The sequence below is a fragment of the Vulpes vulpes genome, chromosome 15 (assembly GCF_048418805.1).
Source record: "Vulpes vulpes isolate BD-2025 chromosome 15, VulVul3, whole genome shotgun sequence".
NCBI lineage: Eukaryota > Metazoa > Chordata > Mammalia > Carnivora > Canidae > Vulpes > Vulpes vulpes.
In genome coordinates, this window is record NC_132794.1 from 101,000,468 (window position 1) to 101,017,171 (window position 16,704).

The 16,704-nt window shown below is 34.7% G+C and overlaps 1 protein-coding gene across 9 annotated transcripts in view; it reads left to right on the top strand.

Moving 5' to 3' along the window:
* Nucleotides 1-16,704, top strand: part of VTI1A (vesicle transport through interaction with t-SNAREs 1A) — a 357,804-nt gene that overhangs the window by 91,685 nt on the left and 249,415 nt on the right. The gene's annotated exons all lie outside the window — the stretch shown is intronic.

Below are 16,704 nucleotides of genomic sequence, written 5' to 3' on the forward strand. Positions count from 1 at the left end.
ATATCTATTAATCTTGCATAGTCATCCGATTTGTATAATTTATGTTTTTTGTTTTGTTTAGTGAAGTATAGATTGTATAAAATTTATTTTACGTAGTTCAGATAGTTCTTGCCCTGTATATAAGCCACAGAAATAGGTGGTTAGCAATAACTCCATTTTAAATATTTTAAATTTTAAATATTTTAAATTTAGCATCATAAAAATGGTTTTTTTTTTTTTTTGGAAGAACAGGTATAATGAAAATTATTCCAAATGATTTTTTTTGTGAATGGCTGATGTTTTCTCTTGCCCTGAGCTCATGGCTGTCCTATACTGGCTTACTATGTGATGAGTTCTAAGGAACTGAATAGGAAGAACACAAATGGCATTGGCATTGTAGTAATAGTGAAGAACCTAAAGAAAACTGTGACCCCTCCAGATTCTTTAACAGTGTGGGCAGCCCTTCATTCTGACATTATTAATAGATTGGCTTTCTGCCCTGATTGGAATAAAAGCCAGCTTTCATTTGTTCTTTTTTGTGCCTGGGCTCACCTTTAGAAGTCACTGTCTTGGTTAAGAATGTCAGTAACAGAAAGAGCCCTGAACATGAAGTCAAAAGACCAGACTTGGGTTCTAGCTCTTATTGGTGAGACCTTGAGCACATCACACAATGCCTGAGTCTCAGCTTCTTCTTCAGTAGATGGAAATAATATTACCTGTCTCAGAATATTCCTAAGAAATGATACCATATGCTAAAAATATTTTGTATACCATAAAACTACACAAATAAAAATATTATGAATCTGTGATCATTTGGTGATATATAGGCATTTATCTTTCTCTATTTATAGAAAAAAGTTTTATTATGGTTGAAATTTGTATATATTTAAGGATTTTTTAGAAAATGTTACTTTGACATCCTTGGAGAATGTAGTCCTTAGCCAAACATTAAGGGACTTTCTTTGACAAACCATCCTGTTGGTGAGCCTCTTTCTACATGGGACTTGGTTGGGTTGGGGATATTCTTGCTTTGACACTTGATCACAGGGCTTGATTTGTTGGATTGGGCTACCTTTTCTCTTTCACTGTACCATTCATATATTTCCCTCCCAAAGCTTAAGGAAGTCATCAAAGAAGATCACAGATACTGCATTGATCAAGATGATAAGATTGAATGGGATTTGATGGTTATTCCTTTTGATGTGTACTAAAACATCACATTCACATCAGCTTATCAATATAGTCAACATGGAAAATGTCACTTTAAGAGTGTCCCCAAAACCAACCTCCATCCCTTTGGTAGAATACAATGGTAGTTTATAAAGTTTTGTAAAATTAAATATCTATTTGTCATATAAGGCTTGGGAAATTATTGCAGACTATAAAACCAAGTCTGGAAGAAGGAACACGGCGGGCTTTGTGGAAGTAAAGAAAGATATGGTACAGCCTTTGCATAGACAAGAGCCATCACATTTTCTTGGATGAGTTTGGAAGTGGACTGAGAAATGAGAAGCCAGGCAGAAAGCCTTTGTCTTGTCCTTGCTTCTTATCAAAGTAATATGGGGAGAGGGGGATGTTACTGTAACAGGTCCTATGTTGTTTATGCATTTCCTGTTTCCTTGTTAGCCCTCAGCCTGGTCATACCTGGTCAGCCAACAGCCCTCTGTTTTGACTGGGATTAAATATGTGATGCTAATAATTTTTGTTAAGATATTAGTAGAAGAACAATATCTTTCAAAAGGAAAAACTTGGCTCATATTGGTTTCTTTTTGTTAAAGACTGAAATGCAAGGAGCAAAAGAAGTAGAAAAGCTAGTAAGACTTGAAACAGCACAAAAGAGGGAAATGGTTTACAAGTATTGGTCTAATAGTTCTTAGACCGCAGCAGGAGTTGTGGGTAACAGCAGAATGAGAAAAAAATGACAAAATAGTAACTTTCTCATAAGGCAAATTTTATTAATTAAAAGGACTGCACTTTTCCTAAGATGATGTTTTTCCTATTTGGGGGTGATAAAAGACAAGATAGTTTTATGATATGATATAAATAGCAGGTAGAAGTTATATATTTATTTTTCCCTCTCTCTGGAAAAATAACAAAATTGACAACCCTATTTGGGTCTTCTAAAATGTTTTTTGAAATTTTACTTGTCCACAAAATCTAGGAAAATACTGTGTGATGGACTAAATTGGAGAAAGAGAGAGCAACTCTATTATTTGGCCTGGTAATTAATCAGCTGTGTGACTTTGAGAAATCACTTAACCTCTCTGTGTATGTTTTTGTATTTGCAAAATGTAAACCTGACACCAGACTCTATGTATCTCCTAAGGTTGTTATAAAGTAAAATGAGGTCATGTATATATATTTAGGTTCTTTAGAAAGTAGAGATGGCTCTGTAAAAGTCAACATTTTTATGTTATTGTCAGCAAAAGTGCTCATCTTTCAAAATTACTGGCAAGAGGTTTCGACAAAAATCTGTAAACTTTTCTATTCATTTACTTGATAGCTATTATTGGCAAATATAAAAGAGTTTGATTATTATATAAAATCAATTATATGTAAACAGCATAGAAAGCATATTAGTTTAACCACTAGTGTCTTCCTAGCAAATAATGAAATTCATCTTCTAAAGTTCTTGAAATATTTTTTTATGTTCTTAAAAGTTTGATTGGCAGTTACTGTCTCTTTAGGAACTGCTTCTCAGCAGAGGGACACATGTCCAGAATGCTTTGGTTTGAGAGAAAATACATGATTATTTCCATGTGCCATTTACACCTTGATATATATATTGAGTTTAATGCCTATCAAATTTCTTTCCAATCCCTTCCTTTTTGAGAAAATTGATGAGATTACCAGTTAATTAGATAGCTCTATCTAGAAAAGAAGAGGCAGAGGAAAGAGTATATGATATTAAACTAAAGAGCTGTTGGTAGGACATTTTAATCTAAGACTGGCATCAAGAGGGACAATTATCAGACCTGTTAACAGACTTCCTTGAGAGTGACCATCAAAGACCAAACACTGTGGCAGTTGTATGAGCCATTGGCTTGACCCAGTTTGGCATTTCCTATAAGTTCTTATTCTAAAATATGTGCATAGAAAGTGACTCTTCCTTTTCTTCATTTACTACTAATAGTCAGGGATGACTCTTAGCTGTGGAGATAACCATTTTGTGGTTTTTTTTTTTTTTTTTTTTTTTTTTTTGAGATAACCATTTTGTTTGACGTCAGGGACTTTATACTTAAAACTCTGGGTCATCTGCCCTTTATTCTGAAGTGATGATTTTTCTTTCCTCTGAAGCAAATTATACCAGAATTACAACAGGCACAAAACTAATGGAAACTATATGATTAATAAACAAAATAGGTTGAAAGAGAAATTATACAAGTGCAGAAATACAAGGCTCACTCTCTCCTTTCAACAGGTAAGCAGATAGTTTAAGATAGTCCTAAGTATTCTACCCTGTACCTTAAGTAGGCCCAGGGCACCTGCTAGTACATCTCTGGAACCATAAGAGTGTTTGTCTACAGTTAGTAGCCTCACATCTTTGAAGAATAGCCTATACCAATTATGAACTTTGCTCCTGCCATCTCTGAGTATCCAAGCCTTATGAGTCAGCACTCCTTCTCACTTCAAGCCACCTAGCTCTGGTGTTTCATTTTGGTCATTGATCTCTTACAACAAGGTGCTCGACCTCTGCCAGCTTCCTGGTGTGAAGAAAACGTGCTCCATCCACCTTTGTAGGTTCCTCGCCGTGGACTAGTGATTGGACCTAATGGAGAAATGATGCAATGTTTATTGAACACTTAACATGGGTCACACACTGTTCTCAATCCTCTACCTTCAGTATCTCTTTAGTCCCCACCACAACCCTGTGTGGTCATTACTCTTCTCATTTTACAAATGGGAAAATGGGTACAGAGAGATTAAGTTATTTGCCCACTTTTACAACCAAGTTAGGAAATGGTATAGTTAGACTATCTGACTTCATGCCCTTAACCAATAGACAAAACTTAGATATGAATGGGTCTAACATACCTAGGTTTTCCAAGCTGATCTGTTGTAGTAAAAATACGTCATTTTCTCACATCTATTAACTTCCTTTCACATAATTTTTTCTGAAACTACTATTGGAAACTGTGTGCCATGTGCTGTGATACAGTAGTAATCAAGATAGCCAAGGTCCCTGTTCCCAAGCAGCTTATGTATGGGGATAGGACTTGGGGGCAAAATGAGACAGATATTTTGTTAAATTAATGAATGAATAGACTAGTACAGTTAAGATAGTGGCAAAATTAAGCAGGGTATTAAAAAGTTACTGATGAAGGCTACTTTAGACTAGCTAGTCAGGAAAGACCTCCCAGAGAGGTGCTTTGCAACCTGAGTCTTAAACAGTACAAAGGTGCCATCAATAAGCAGATTTGGAGCAGAGGATTCCAAGAGGGAAAAGTAAACACAAGGCCTCTAAAATGAAAAGGTGTTTGGGGTATTCAGGCATATGGAAAGAAGACCCATATGGCTGCATCAGAGTCAACAAGGGGGTATCGTACATGATTAGGTCAGAGCCAGGTAAAGTACAGATTCTCTGGGGTCCCAGAGCATGGGATGGAGCCTGAATTTGACTCTTAGAGTATGATGCCATTGGAGAGCTTTCAGCAGACAAGTGGCTTGATCTGTGTTGTGGAAATCAGGGATTATAGGGGTAGAGTGGCAAAGTAATGGAAACAAGGAAATTATAAATCATTTTTAAAGCCATTCAGGAGCAAGGAGCTTGAAATTTGTCCTTAATTTCCTAAACAATTGGCATGAGATTCCAAAGATTCTTCCTTAAGGATATCACGCCCCCCTCAAATAGAGACTTACTAGTCCTTACACCTGGTTGGACTTTACATTAGACAACGGCCAGTTCACTGGGCTGTTGGTGATGGCCACTGCAATTATAAATCTGTGCTTAAAACCAGGTTTGTGATAATATTTCATTTGAAAAATTATGATTATCATACCTATTTCCTAGAGTTTATGAGAGGCATGAATTAAATAATGTATGTAGAAAGATTTTGTAAATTATCTCATCAAAGTATCGTGTCTTTTTCTCTAGAAATCTTCACTTTAGGTAGGTTCTGAATGTAAACATATATTACTACTTTGTTTAATTTTCTATTGGTGTAAAGAGTAATGGGTTAGTTCCTTACTACCCAAAGTGGGGATCAGGACCAGCAACATCCCCAGGGAGCTTGTTAGAAATGTAGAATCTTGGGTCCCACTTCACATCTACTGAGTCAGAATCTGCATTTTAACAAGATCAGCCAAGATTAAATCAAAATTTAATTAGATATCCATTCTCCAGGGTTAGCAGTTAGTCTGTGTCTGTTTAAACTGAATAAAGGTCATGTCATTGAATCTCCTATACATGTGTAGATATACATATCTGAACATGTATGCAGAAACTTAGGCAGCTAGCCATGTATAGTTAACACCTACAATCCCTATGAAGTAATCCATATGGTGTGTCTGTTAATACTGGTGGCATAATGAGTCTGTTTTGGGTTACCGGATAGGTTACTAGCTATTCTAGTTGCCAAGTAATGCCTACTCACATTTTCCTAAACAAAGTAAGGTAAATAATTATTAAAACTCCTATGTTTTTCCCTATATTGAGCACTACTTACATTTTTTAAAAAAGTGATACATTTATCACAATTTCCTGTGTGTCTTATTTCATTAGGGAAATGCAAAGATAGATTTTCTGAGTAACCACAATACACATGTTATGTATTTATGTTATTTTCATAAAAGAAATATTTTCTATCTAATCCTTATTTGTTGTAGAAATGATATAAAGGGTTCTTCCATATATGTTTAAGGGTTTTCTTGGGAGTGCCATTCTTTTTCTTCTTCTTTTTCTTTCTTTCTTCTTTTTCTTCTCCTATGAAGACTCTTGTGTGTTTCTTTCTCTCTCTCTCTCTCTCGTTGTAAAAACATTTAAATTCTGCTCTCATAGCAAGTTCCAGTTATGATAACACTATATGGTGTTATCAACTATGATCACCATTGTTAGATCCTCAGGCCATATTCATTTTACAGCTGAAATTTTGTACCCTTTTCCCAAAGTTTATACCCCTTACAAATTTTTTTAATTTAAAAAAATAGATTTTACTTCAATTTCAATATTTCAGTTCTCTGTAATAGTTAACCTAATTTTAAGCTGCAAATATTCCCCATTTTAGGAATATACTTCCACAGGCCTGTTTTACTTGATGTGTTGATTGTTTTTGCTTTTTGATTATATCTTATCAAAATCCGAATTTATTTGACCTAATAGAGTAAGCCAGAGAAACATATGGAATACTTTTTTTTTCTTCTGGAAAACAAATAATTCTTAGACTTATAGCATTTTCATGAGGATAGGATATCTTATGTACACCACTGTTTCTCCTCTTTGCCTACATCTTTTTTTTAAGAGTTCATATAAGAAAAGCAATCAAGTATCAGCTTACCTTTTTAAAAGTCAAACAAGATGTGTTTCATGTTTGAAACTTTTAAAAGAATTAGACCAAATGCATTTAAGATAATAAAGTCCCTTCCTTTGTATCTTTAATTGTCTCAGAGTCTTGGCTGAACTCCTGATGGAGTTTTCCAGAGAGTTTCATGGGGTTATAGGAGCATTATGAAGTATAAGACCACAATAGTGCAGCTTTATCACATTCTGTCTTTTGGTTCTTGATACTGTCTTTCAACTCACCTTATTATTATATTTTGATCAACTCACTATAGAACTCATTTTGAAATTTTAATCAGTCTTGGAAGTATCTCGTGAAACAAGGTTTTTATCAAACTGAAGGCAGTCATTTTCTATATCATTTTAGTTTTTCCCATGTCTGCTGACATTTCCCTACTCTTCTACCTCTTCCTCATCATTCATATTAACCTCTTTCTTCTCTTTTTCTCCTTCCTCTACTCTTCCCTTCTTTTCAAGAAATATTTTGGGTGTTCATTGCTGGGTACAGTGTAATAATTTTATTCAGAAATATAAATCATTGAATGTATTACTTTATCATCTACAGAAAGATTGATGGGTAAAACAATGCACAATAATACAATGTAGTACATAAAACTATTTTTGAAGTTTCAAGCTAGTTTTAAGCTAGCTTGAAACTGAGCAAATATATCTCCTGCACAAAATAAAAGAAAGTTGTTTTTTTTCTCTCTCTCTCCATTTACTAGTACGCCATTTATAAGACTTCTGGGAAAATAGATCCAAAAGGTATTAACTGTATGTTTCTTGCTCTTAGAGCTGTTATCAGTTGGGAGAAGAATAAATTTCAGATTCGGTAATATTAGTGGGAGTGATATACATTATATAAAAGAAGGTACACATTGTATTTCACGTTTTCAACAAGATTTCATTGAGCTCTGCTGAGTGTCAGATGCTTCAGGGATGCAGAACTAGAAAAACAAGATATCCTAGTCCTGGGTTATCTGAGTACACAATGTTATGCCTATAAACACTGATTCTGATTTTTAACTTAAGTATTTTGTTTAGGCACAGATTGGAACTTAGAAAGGCATTGCTATGTCCACATTATTGCAACAATATCAAATTAACACTTTATGTTGTTCTACAGTATAGGAACAGAATGTGGGATTATAAATTTGGGTTGATCCTAACCATCTATTTTATCCAAGTGCGTATGTATATATATTAGAGAAAATATTTTCCTGTAGAAATGTTAAACTTTTTGACAGAAAAAATGATTGCTAGAAAGAAGTTTCTCTATTCATTATTTTGGCTGGTGGAGTATGTGGTTATACTTTCAGAATCATAAAGATACCTTTGCTTAAAAATCCATTTTTAAAAATGCCTATAAGAATTACTTGACCATGTCCTGTGAGTTTATAAGAGTTTTTACCCGGTGGTAAAATAATCACTTTTAATGTGTAGTTATCACTTACTTTATAATTACAACCCTATTAAAGTCTTACGTCTCAAAAAGCTGTGGTTTTGCTCTGAAAAGAACAGAGGAGGTTGTCATTTGGGTGAAGCTCTTGAAGAACATTTTCAAGTTACACTTAAATTTACTTTGTGAGGTTCTCTGAAATATTGGTGAGCTCCATAGTAGTAAGAAAAGGATGTCATTTTTTCCCTATTTGGAGAACCTTCTCCTTAGGTGGTCCAAGTGAATTCATAGGTTCATTTTTAATCCATTAAAAAGTATTATACTCATTTTTAAAGGTGTCTTACCCCATAATGCCTATCACTTTTCCATTTGGTTTGTAAGATACACGTGAAGCCATTCTTATTCTGTTGCATCTCTGTGAGTTGAGAAAAAGAATGACAACCAAAGCAGATCGCTAAAATGCCAATTTACTTTCAAATATTACAGTGAAGGACGGTTAAGCTTATGACCTTGTTGCACTGTACTTATATAACTTTCCTTGGGATTTTTTTTTAATCAGGTTTATTTTCCCTTTGAGTCTGACTTCTAGTGCCCAGAAGTTTTCTTTTCAGCGGTGTTTATGTATTTAACAGAATTTTCTGAGGTGGGTGCTACAGAATTTTCACAGCATGGGTTCACATTGGACTAAGACTTTGTGTACGACTTATATCAAGTGGGAAACTTGATGGACATGAGCTTTTAAAATGTCTTTTTTGTGTGTGCTCTACATTTGAAGCTTTCGCCTGTATTTCCTGTTGGGCTACAATGTTTTCCAGCGTTGCCGTAAGAGAACAAAGTCAACATTAAAAAATAATTTTTTTATTGAAGAATATATTTTTCCAAGTCAAGTCATTATCAAAGAGACTGTCATGGTGGGTCATCATTCATGTATGGCACTATGTTGCCCTTTTGCATCTTGAGGTATAAACTCTAAGTCATAGTTAAATAAATATCTATTTATTTAGAGAGACGAAACCACCCTAAAGCCAGACAAGGAAGCTTTTTGAAGACTGTTCCTTTCAGAGGAAAACCGAGCATGTTGTTGAGTAATCCTCCCATTACCCTCCATGTTGGTAGTCCCATCACGATCAATTGCCTATGGTTCTAGTCCACATTGAAAGGTTGATATTTATGTCCACATAAAGTACACCTTTAAAATGGAGCTAATTTTCTTTATTTCCTTTCCCAGTGCTATTTGTAGTATGGAAAAGAGCACACTGGAGCCTTTACATTTGTTCAGAAAACAATTATTGGAGTCCTAAGAAATTAGAATTAGGGTTCATTAGACCTGGACTAAGCTAAGCTGATCTCTAAAAGAGCAAGGAAATACTGACTTAAATTAATATTATTAGCAATATTGTATTTGGGAGTAGGATAGGGGAGATACTCAACTCACCCGAAAGGAAAAATGGTTTTTATGTGATTTAGAAAGAAGCAGACCCTGGCACTGTCCTAGGCACTTAGAGTACAAAGTTTCTTTCATAAGGGGAAATATCTTGGCAAAACGTCTACGGGGACATTTTGTTTTAAAAGCAAGGCAGGGAATAATTAAGTCCATTTCATTGTGTTGGGAAAGGTGGATCTTATAGAATAAATACAGAGAATGCAGAGTGAGCAAGATGAAGTGGGTAAAGCATGAACAAAATCAGGCTTCAGGGCAAATATGTGGCTTATGAAGACTTCTACAGTGTGTCCTATGACATAGCTAACATTCATCTTAGTTATTAAGTATACTTGAAAGTGATAACATTTGTTTTAAAAACATTTTCCCTCAAACTTTTTATTATTTCACAGTAATCCTGCCAATTAGCCTATCCATTCTAATTGTCAGATGTGTAATTATTTTTTAGTACATTACGAAGTTTCTTAATGCTTTGAATTATAAACTTTAGTAGTTTTTAACCTTGTATTATGTGCTGAAAATAATAATGCTAATATTAAGAATAACAGCGTATAATCTACTTTGAAATTTTCAGACTACTTTTATATCTGTTATCTCATTTTATCAATCGATAAATTAATTTATCTGAAATGGAAATTATTTGTTCAGACTTAGTAGACTGTTCCCCTGAATACTATTGCTATCTATTTTTACCAGCCAGAGTGGATATTAAGTTTCATTTGGTTTAATGAAGGAATCAGTATTTTGTTTCCTTCATCCTCATTTGAATGTCTATAAATTATCTAATAATTATCTATAATGTTCAATGCTCTATGCAGTGACTTGTTGATGATTAAGGCCTATTATTTAAACAAAGAAACAAGCAAACAAAACTGTCATAATAAGAAAGCTACACAAATTTAAAGGATGCACCAATTTTTTTCACTGGTGTTAGCATAGAACTTTTACAATGTCATCCAAATTTTTCATGTAGGTTGAGTTAAAGAAATTGACTGGAGTGACTTTGTTAATATAAAAAAGAGACCTTTAAAAAAAAAACAAACACTATGACCCTAAAAGCTAAGCATGAAGATGGACCAAATATCTTATTGCCCCCCTGATATTGCCTGCCAGCTGTGAATTCTCTTACTACAATGAGACCCCTCATTTTTATTGCTGTGTGCAAGGTACAGTGTTTCATTTTTCTTCCTACTTGGGCTTCCTGTAGAATGCACACCCCATATAGTTCTTTAAATTCAGACTGTTGTGAGAACAAGTCAGTCTTTCTGTTCTCTCTTTGTTAACTATATACCTCATGGAGCAACAGTTCTTTCTTGCCCTCCCTGTGTTGTTGGACTGTGCTCAAATTAAACACTGTAAGAGTATCAGCAGGTTACAAAGGTGAAGTGTATCTTTGTATAACATCCTGTATTTTTGTGTAACATCGTCTTGATCTGGAAAATGTTAATACATTTAAGCCAAGTAATTGCCTCATCCCCACCCCTTGTAGATGAGGACTTCCTATCTACCATATAAAAAGTAAGGAGAACATGTGTACAATTTTTGCTCTCCTTTGAGGCTAAAAATACTCATGCATATAAAATGCGGAAGAATTATTTTGTAATCCAAGAATCAAGTCATATCACCTGTCTTTCACCTGTAGTGAAGCAAAATGGAATGTTCATGGAGCTTCGTAACTAGACAAGTTCAAATCTTGGTTCTACCACATATTTTGCCAGGAGAACTTGGGTAAATTCCTTAGCCTTTCATTTCCTAATCTACAAAATCTTTGCAGGTCTTCTAGATTGTTCTGAGGTTGTTCTGAGATTTAAGTGAGGTAAACCTTATAAAACACTCATTGCATGTTCAGTTCGTCATAGGTATTCGGAAATGGTAGTTTCCACCTGTGCTACTTTATATAATAACTCCAACTGCTGTGACAAATAAAACCCAATGCCCAAGTGACTGGAGGTAGTAAAACTTATTGCTCACTCTTGGGAACATCCAGCGTAAGTGTTCCTTCCTGGTGAGCAGATGGCCTTTCAGGCAATGTTTCAGAAAACCAGGCTTCTCCCACTTTGTGGCTCTGCCCCACTTAGAGGCTTTTGAGTCCTCTACATTTTGCCAGCAACCAGGCAAAGAGAGAGTGGAGAAGAAGGCACTCCTGCTTTTAAAGTTCCATAGGCACCAAGTGACACACATTGATTTTGCATACATTCCACTGGCAAGGACTTGTTGGATTGTGCCACCAAAATGTGAGGGGGCTAGGACCTCTACTTCCAACTGGATAACCACTTTCTAATCACTACTTTGTACCAGTATAGACGAGGAGCTTACCCTCTGCCATATCAGGTATTCCTTGCCCACTTTACTTCCTCATAATCCAATCAGTTAAAACCCTGGCTAGTAGAACATAATGGGGAGAGGTGGAGGAGGAGATGGCTTATGGGTCAGGTCAGTGCATGTGATCTTCGAGAATTTGTGACAAATGACATTTTCTCTCTTATGTATATTCTGTTAATAGACACAGTAAAGAGTCAATATCATTTGCTTTCTTTTCTACCAAGCATTTATCTCTATTCACTTCTCAAATTTATATTCCTTAGATCTGTAACAAAAGATACTTCTGCTGCATGTATTTTCATCCATGTGTTGACAATAGACACAAGTCAGCAAATTTATTTATTATATCACTTCTAAAGTATGTGCTTAAAGAATAGTGCAAACTGTCAGAGCTGAGAGGAACCTAAGGAGACATGGTAACTAAATGTAACTTGCTAGCCTGGGTGGGATCCTGAAGCATCAGACAAACGTCTGAGGACATTAGACATAAATGAGGGAACTATGAAGAAAATGTGGACATTAATTGATAATACTTACCAATATTAGTTCATTAACTGTGGCAAATCTATAGTAATGTAAGAGGTTAATATTATGAGAAAGTAGGTGTTAAGTATATGGGAACTCTTTATACTATTGTAATTTTTCTGCAAATCTAAAACTGTCCTAAAATGAGTTTACTTTTTTTTCCTTAAGTACATTGTAATCACAGTGGTCTTCATATTTGCTCAATAGCCATAGTGTAATATTGCCACTGCTGCAGACCTGGCCTCTCCTTTTGAACTTTTATATCACCAGTGTCAATAACAGGGCCTTCCCAGTAATTGACAGAACCCATGTCTGTTTAAAGCATCTGGCTCAGATTGTGGCACTGGAAATGCCCCAGGAATGTTTGCTCCCCTTTCTTTGCTCTCCCTCCCTCAATGCTTCTAGTCATTCTTAAAAGAACAATGTGAACTTTTATTTGGCTATCAAAAAAGATCAGACTAATAAATCACTTTATTTTATAGCTTCAGGAAGTAAAAGATACATTATTGGGACATGGTCCCAGTGTTCATGTGGTTCATCTGCATGTGCCCTGTTTATGATGTGCAGGGAGTAGACCATTTTGCTTATTACAAGAATGACAGTCTATACTTTTTTCTTTTTCCGTTAAGAAAAACAAAACAGACTATACGATGACAATAGAAACAGTTTTGTAAGAATAGTAAGATGGTAATTTTTCCAGTTTGAATCTCCCAAAATGTTACTGTTTAATTTTAAAGCTAAAAAAAAATACCTAGATTTAAAAATGCCTCAAATATATTCTTGAAAATCATTTCACATCATAATTTCTCAAAACATACAGCTAGAGAAAGAAAAAGAAAGAGATTCCATATGTCCATACCACGAAGAGACAAAACAGTTGTAAAAACATAATTTTCCTATTATTTTTGTTTCTCTCTCCAAATTGTATAATACTAGGATTTGCATCTAAGGTCAATGTCTGAAAATTCTACAGTGACTGACTTTTAGAACTATACTTCTTTGGTTTATTCCAGCATCATAGTGATGTTTCTTGATTTCTCCACACACAATTGTACCCATTTCAGCAATAATTTATATGTGAAAGAAAGTGGAAGTTCGAATCCAGATTTGTTGACCCTTGAGATCTTATATTGACCTTAGTGGGTATTAACTTTTTAGATCAATAAGAGCTGTTATTGACCTCAAAGAAAAGTCAATATCTGCTTGTTAATTTGCAGCTTGAAAATGTTATACATTTTGTTCTTCATTATTACCTTACTTATTTCAGCCTTTAAAAAAAAAATGTCTTTACTGTTTCTACCAAGAGATCATCTTGTCAAAACATTTTAGTTTTGGTGTTTAAGGAGATAATCATTGGGCATGGTGGGCATTCGTGAGTGGTTCATTTCAGTTTCTTATAAAATTACAGCTGGCTGAGATTCATGCTGTTCAGGAAAGTGAAATATACTTAATTGTATTTTATTTAATGTAGTTTTTAGCACTCTAGAAACAATTCAAATGATCTATAGCTCATGACAGGAATATTCTGACGTGTATATATGAGGAACGAGAGAAAGTTAAATTGGAAATAAGTGGTCTGAAAAGCAATTAATAATGTTTTCTGCTTTTCCATAAAAGTATAAATAAAAAAGATCAATGCAGATGAATGTTCAGCAGGTACTTTTTATATGGATAAACATTGAAAGCTTTTATAAGTACTTCTTGTGTGGGTTTGAATTTTAGAGGCCTATGCTTCTAAAGTTTTATTAAGTGTTTAAGTTTTAAGTATTGGTAGAGAAGTGGCTTTTCACATCATCATTGTTTTGTATATTAACATGGAAATGTCAAGTTTTGCATAACTTTAAATGTCTCAGAATTGCCTATTGCTGAAATTCAAATGTCAGAACAATACTTCTGCACATATATGACTCTGATATTTCAACTCTAAAAACCTCATAAATGATTCAGTATCACTTTGGCCTTGTTATGATACAACTTTAAAAAGAGGCAGAGAGATTTAAATCTGGTTTAGGAAGTGGTAGTCTCATTCATTCCAGGCTTAAAGCACTAATCTCTCACTCATTAATGATAATTAATCTTTTTAAAAAAATATGTAACCATTTTGGTGAAGAATTTGAGTTTTAATAAGGATCCTTTCAGTATTTTGCAGCAGTACAAAAAATGAAGCTATTTCATTTTTGAGTGACAGGATTGGCTTATATCTTACACTCTTTTGTGATATTAGTTCATTGTCATGGAGTTCTCAATATTTATTTAAAAAAAAGAGCTTTATTCAAAAGATGAAGGATTTCTAGGATATAAATGATAAATAGAGGCCAAATGGCCTGTAGAAGTAAACTTTCAACTATTAATTTACTCTTCTAAAGTTCGCATGGCATCTATACCTTTAAGATTTTAAATTTGAGAGCTGGAATGAATGAGCCTTAGAGGTGACAAGCTTACCTTTGTCATTTTATACAGGAAACTGAATCTTGATATCCAGTCCCTATTTATCGCTAGTAGATTTAATTTTTTATTTAAAAATCTCAAGTATTGTTGACTATTGCTGGCATATTAATAGTTTGAAATAAAATACCTTTACCAGCCTCATATTTTTATATTAAGTATTTCCTTTCTTATGGAAAAAAAGCTTTCCCCAGGGGGACTTTATCACTTGAAGAGGCTTATTTTCATACATGGTCCTAATAGCCTATTTCCTTTTCTTGGATACAAAGTTATGACAATTAAAATATGCCAGCATTTCAATATGATAAAACTGATATGTTTGGGGTCTTACTATTCCAGAAATAAAAAATACTATTAGGGTCATAGCTTGGAGTGTGTACCTTGGCATGTTTCATTTTTCCTCTGCTAGGAGATTAGTGGAAAATAAGCTCTGTAAATTAAATTTTATTGCAAAATTATCTTCCGATGTTCAGCAGTGAAGATAATATTGAATGATAAGGCTGGAGTGGATTTTGTATAAGGCAATTACAGCATGAAGACCACAATCTGAATGAAAAAAATATTGCTCAAGATTTTCTATAATCTGTAGAAAACTTCATTTTGGGATGTGTTTTAAAATTGTCTCATTTTATACAAGTGATTATAAGACTTAAGGTAAATTGCAGTTTGGAAGTAGCATTACTGAATGGTTTTAATGACCATTTATGTATGGTGAAAGGGACAAATTTATATATATTTTTTTCATTCTTGGGAAATTGTTATCATTTCAAAAAGTCTCTCCGCTACTGGAGTTCTTTCTATGAAGCTTGCTTTATCCAGTGACCCTCTCTCTCTCTTTGGATAACTGCATATGAAAGTTAAGATCAAAATGTGCACGGTGTATTACACTCTCACTGTGGCACATGTAAAGAGGAACTTCTGTTCCAGGTCTCCATTGTGTAGTTGAAGAAGTATCTGGTCCTTTATTAACTTTATTTATACCTCAGGGCTTGAGTTTTGCCTTTACATAGCAATTGCAAACAGATAAGAATAAAGGCATTGTTCTTAAATTATGTGGAAAGTCCTTAGTTTCAGAGAACTTTCTACAAGTAAACTTGAAGTGTGTGTACATGCTTGTGTGTATGCACCCTCTCCCACCCCCAAAAACTCTGGTTCATGTGTGTGTTTCCTGGCCTTATGTTCTTTTTTTCCCACCAATTAATCAAGACATGTTTAGTGGGTGTCTGAGATGAGCAAATTAGTGTCACAAGATTCTGGAATGGTAGAGACAGATTATGGTTGTGTCAGCATTGGCTCCATCCCAAGGAATTGAACATCTTCTAATAGTATTAGGCAGCAGAAATTATTAAAGGGATCTGCTTGTTACCTAATATGCATAGGATCCTGTCATTTTTTAATTAAAAAGAAGCCATTCCCTTCAATGAATAGCAACCTAAAAAATGAATAATAATTCAGAAGAAGTTCCTTCCTACAGGCAGCTTGGAAGAGATAGCTTATTGAGTCAATATATATGAATTCGTACCATAGGCTTATCATGTAACCATCACTTTAGACAATTCATCCAGCTGAACTGACTCTAATGCCATCATGAATGAAGACTGTGGAGGTTTATCAAGATGAAAATAACCCATTAAGAACTGATTTGTATCAGTTTTGAGAAGCAGAGCCTGAGACCTGGCCGGTAAGGCTTGGGCTAGGGAAAGTTCACTCGGTGCTGGGCATATACCAGCTCCACAGGCCCCAACTCTATTAGTGTAGAGATAAGCTGATTAGGTCTTGTCAATCAAAGGTGCCCATATCTCGATTGAGAGACACACACTCTCTCTCCATTTTTCTTTAAGCATTGAAGCAGGCAACAAAGAGAGAGATGTGTGGTATGCATCCCCACGGTTGTCGCCACGCAGGGTGCAAGGGTCCTGTGATGATGTGATGACTGTATTAAAGAGTACATCAATTTGTTTTAAAGTGTTTTGATTTTTTATGGTGGCATTAAGAGAGAGAACATTGTGGTTGCAGCTTTACTAGAAAGCAAAGAGTTCTAGAAGAAGAAAAAAAAAGTGTTTCTTTGAAGCCTACCAGGGCTTTGAATCTTGCTGT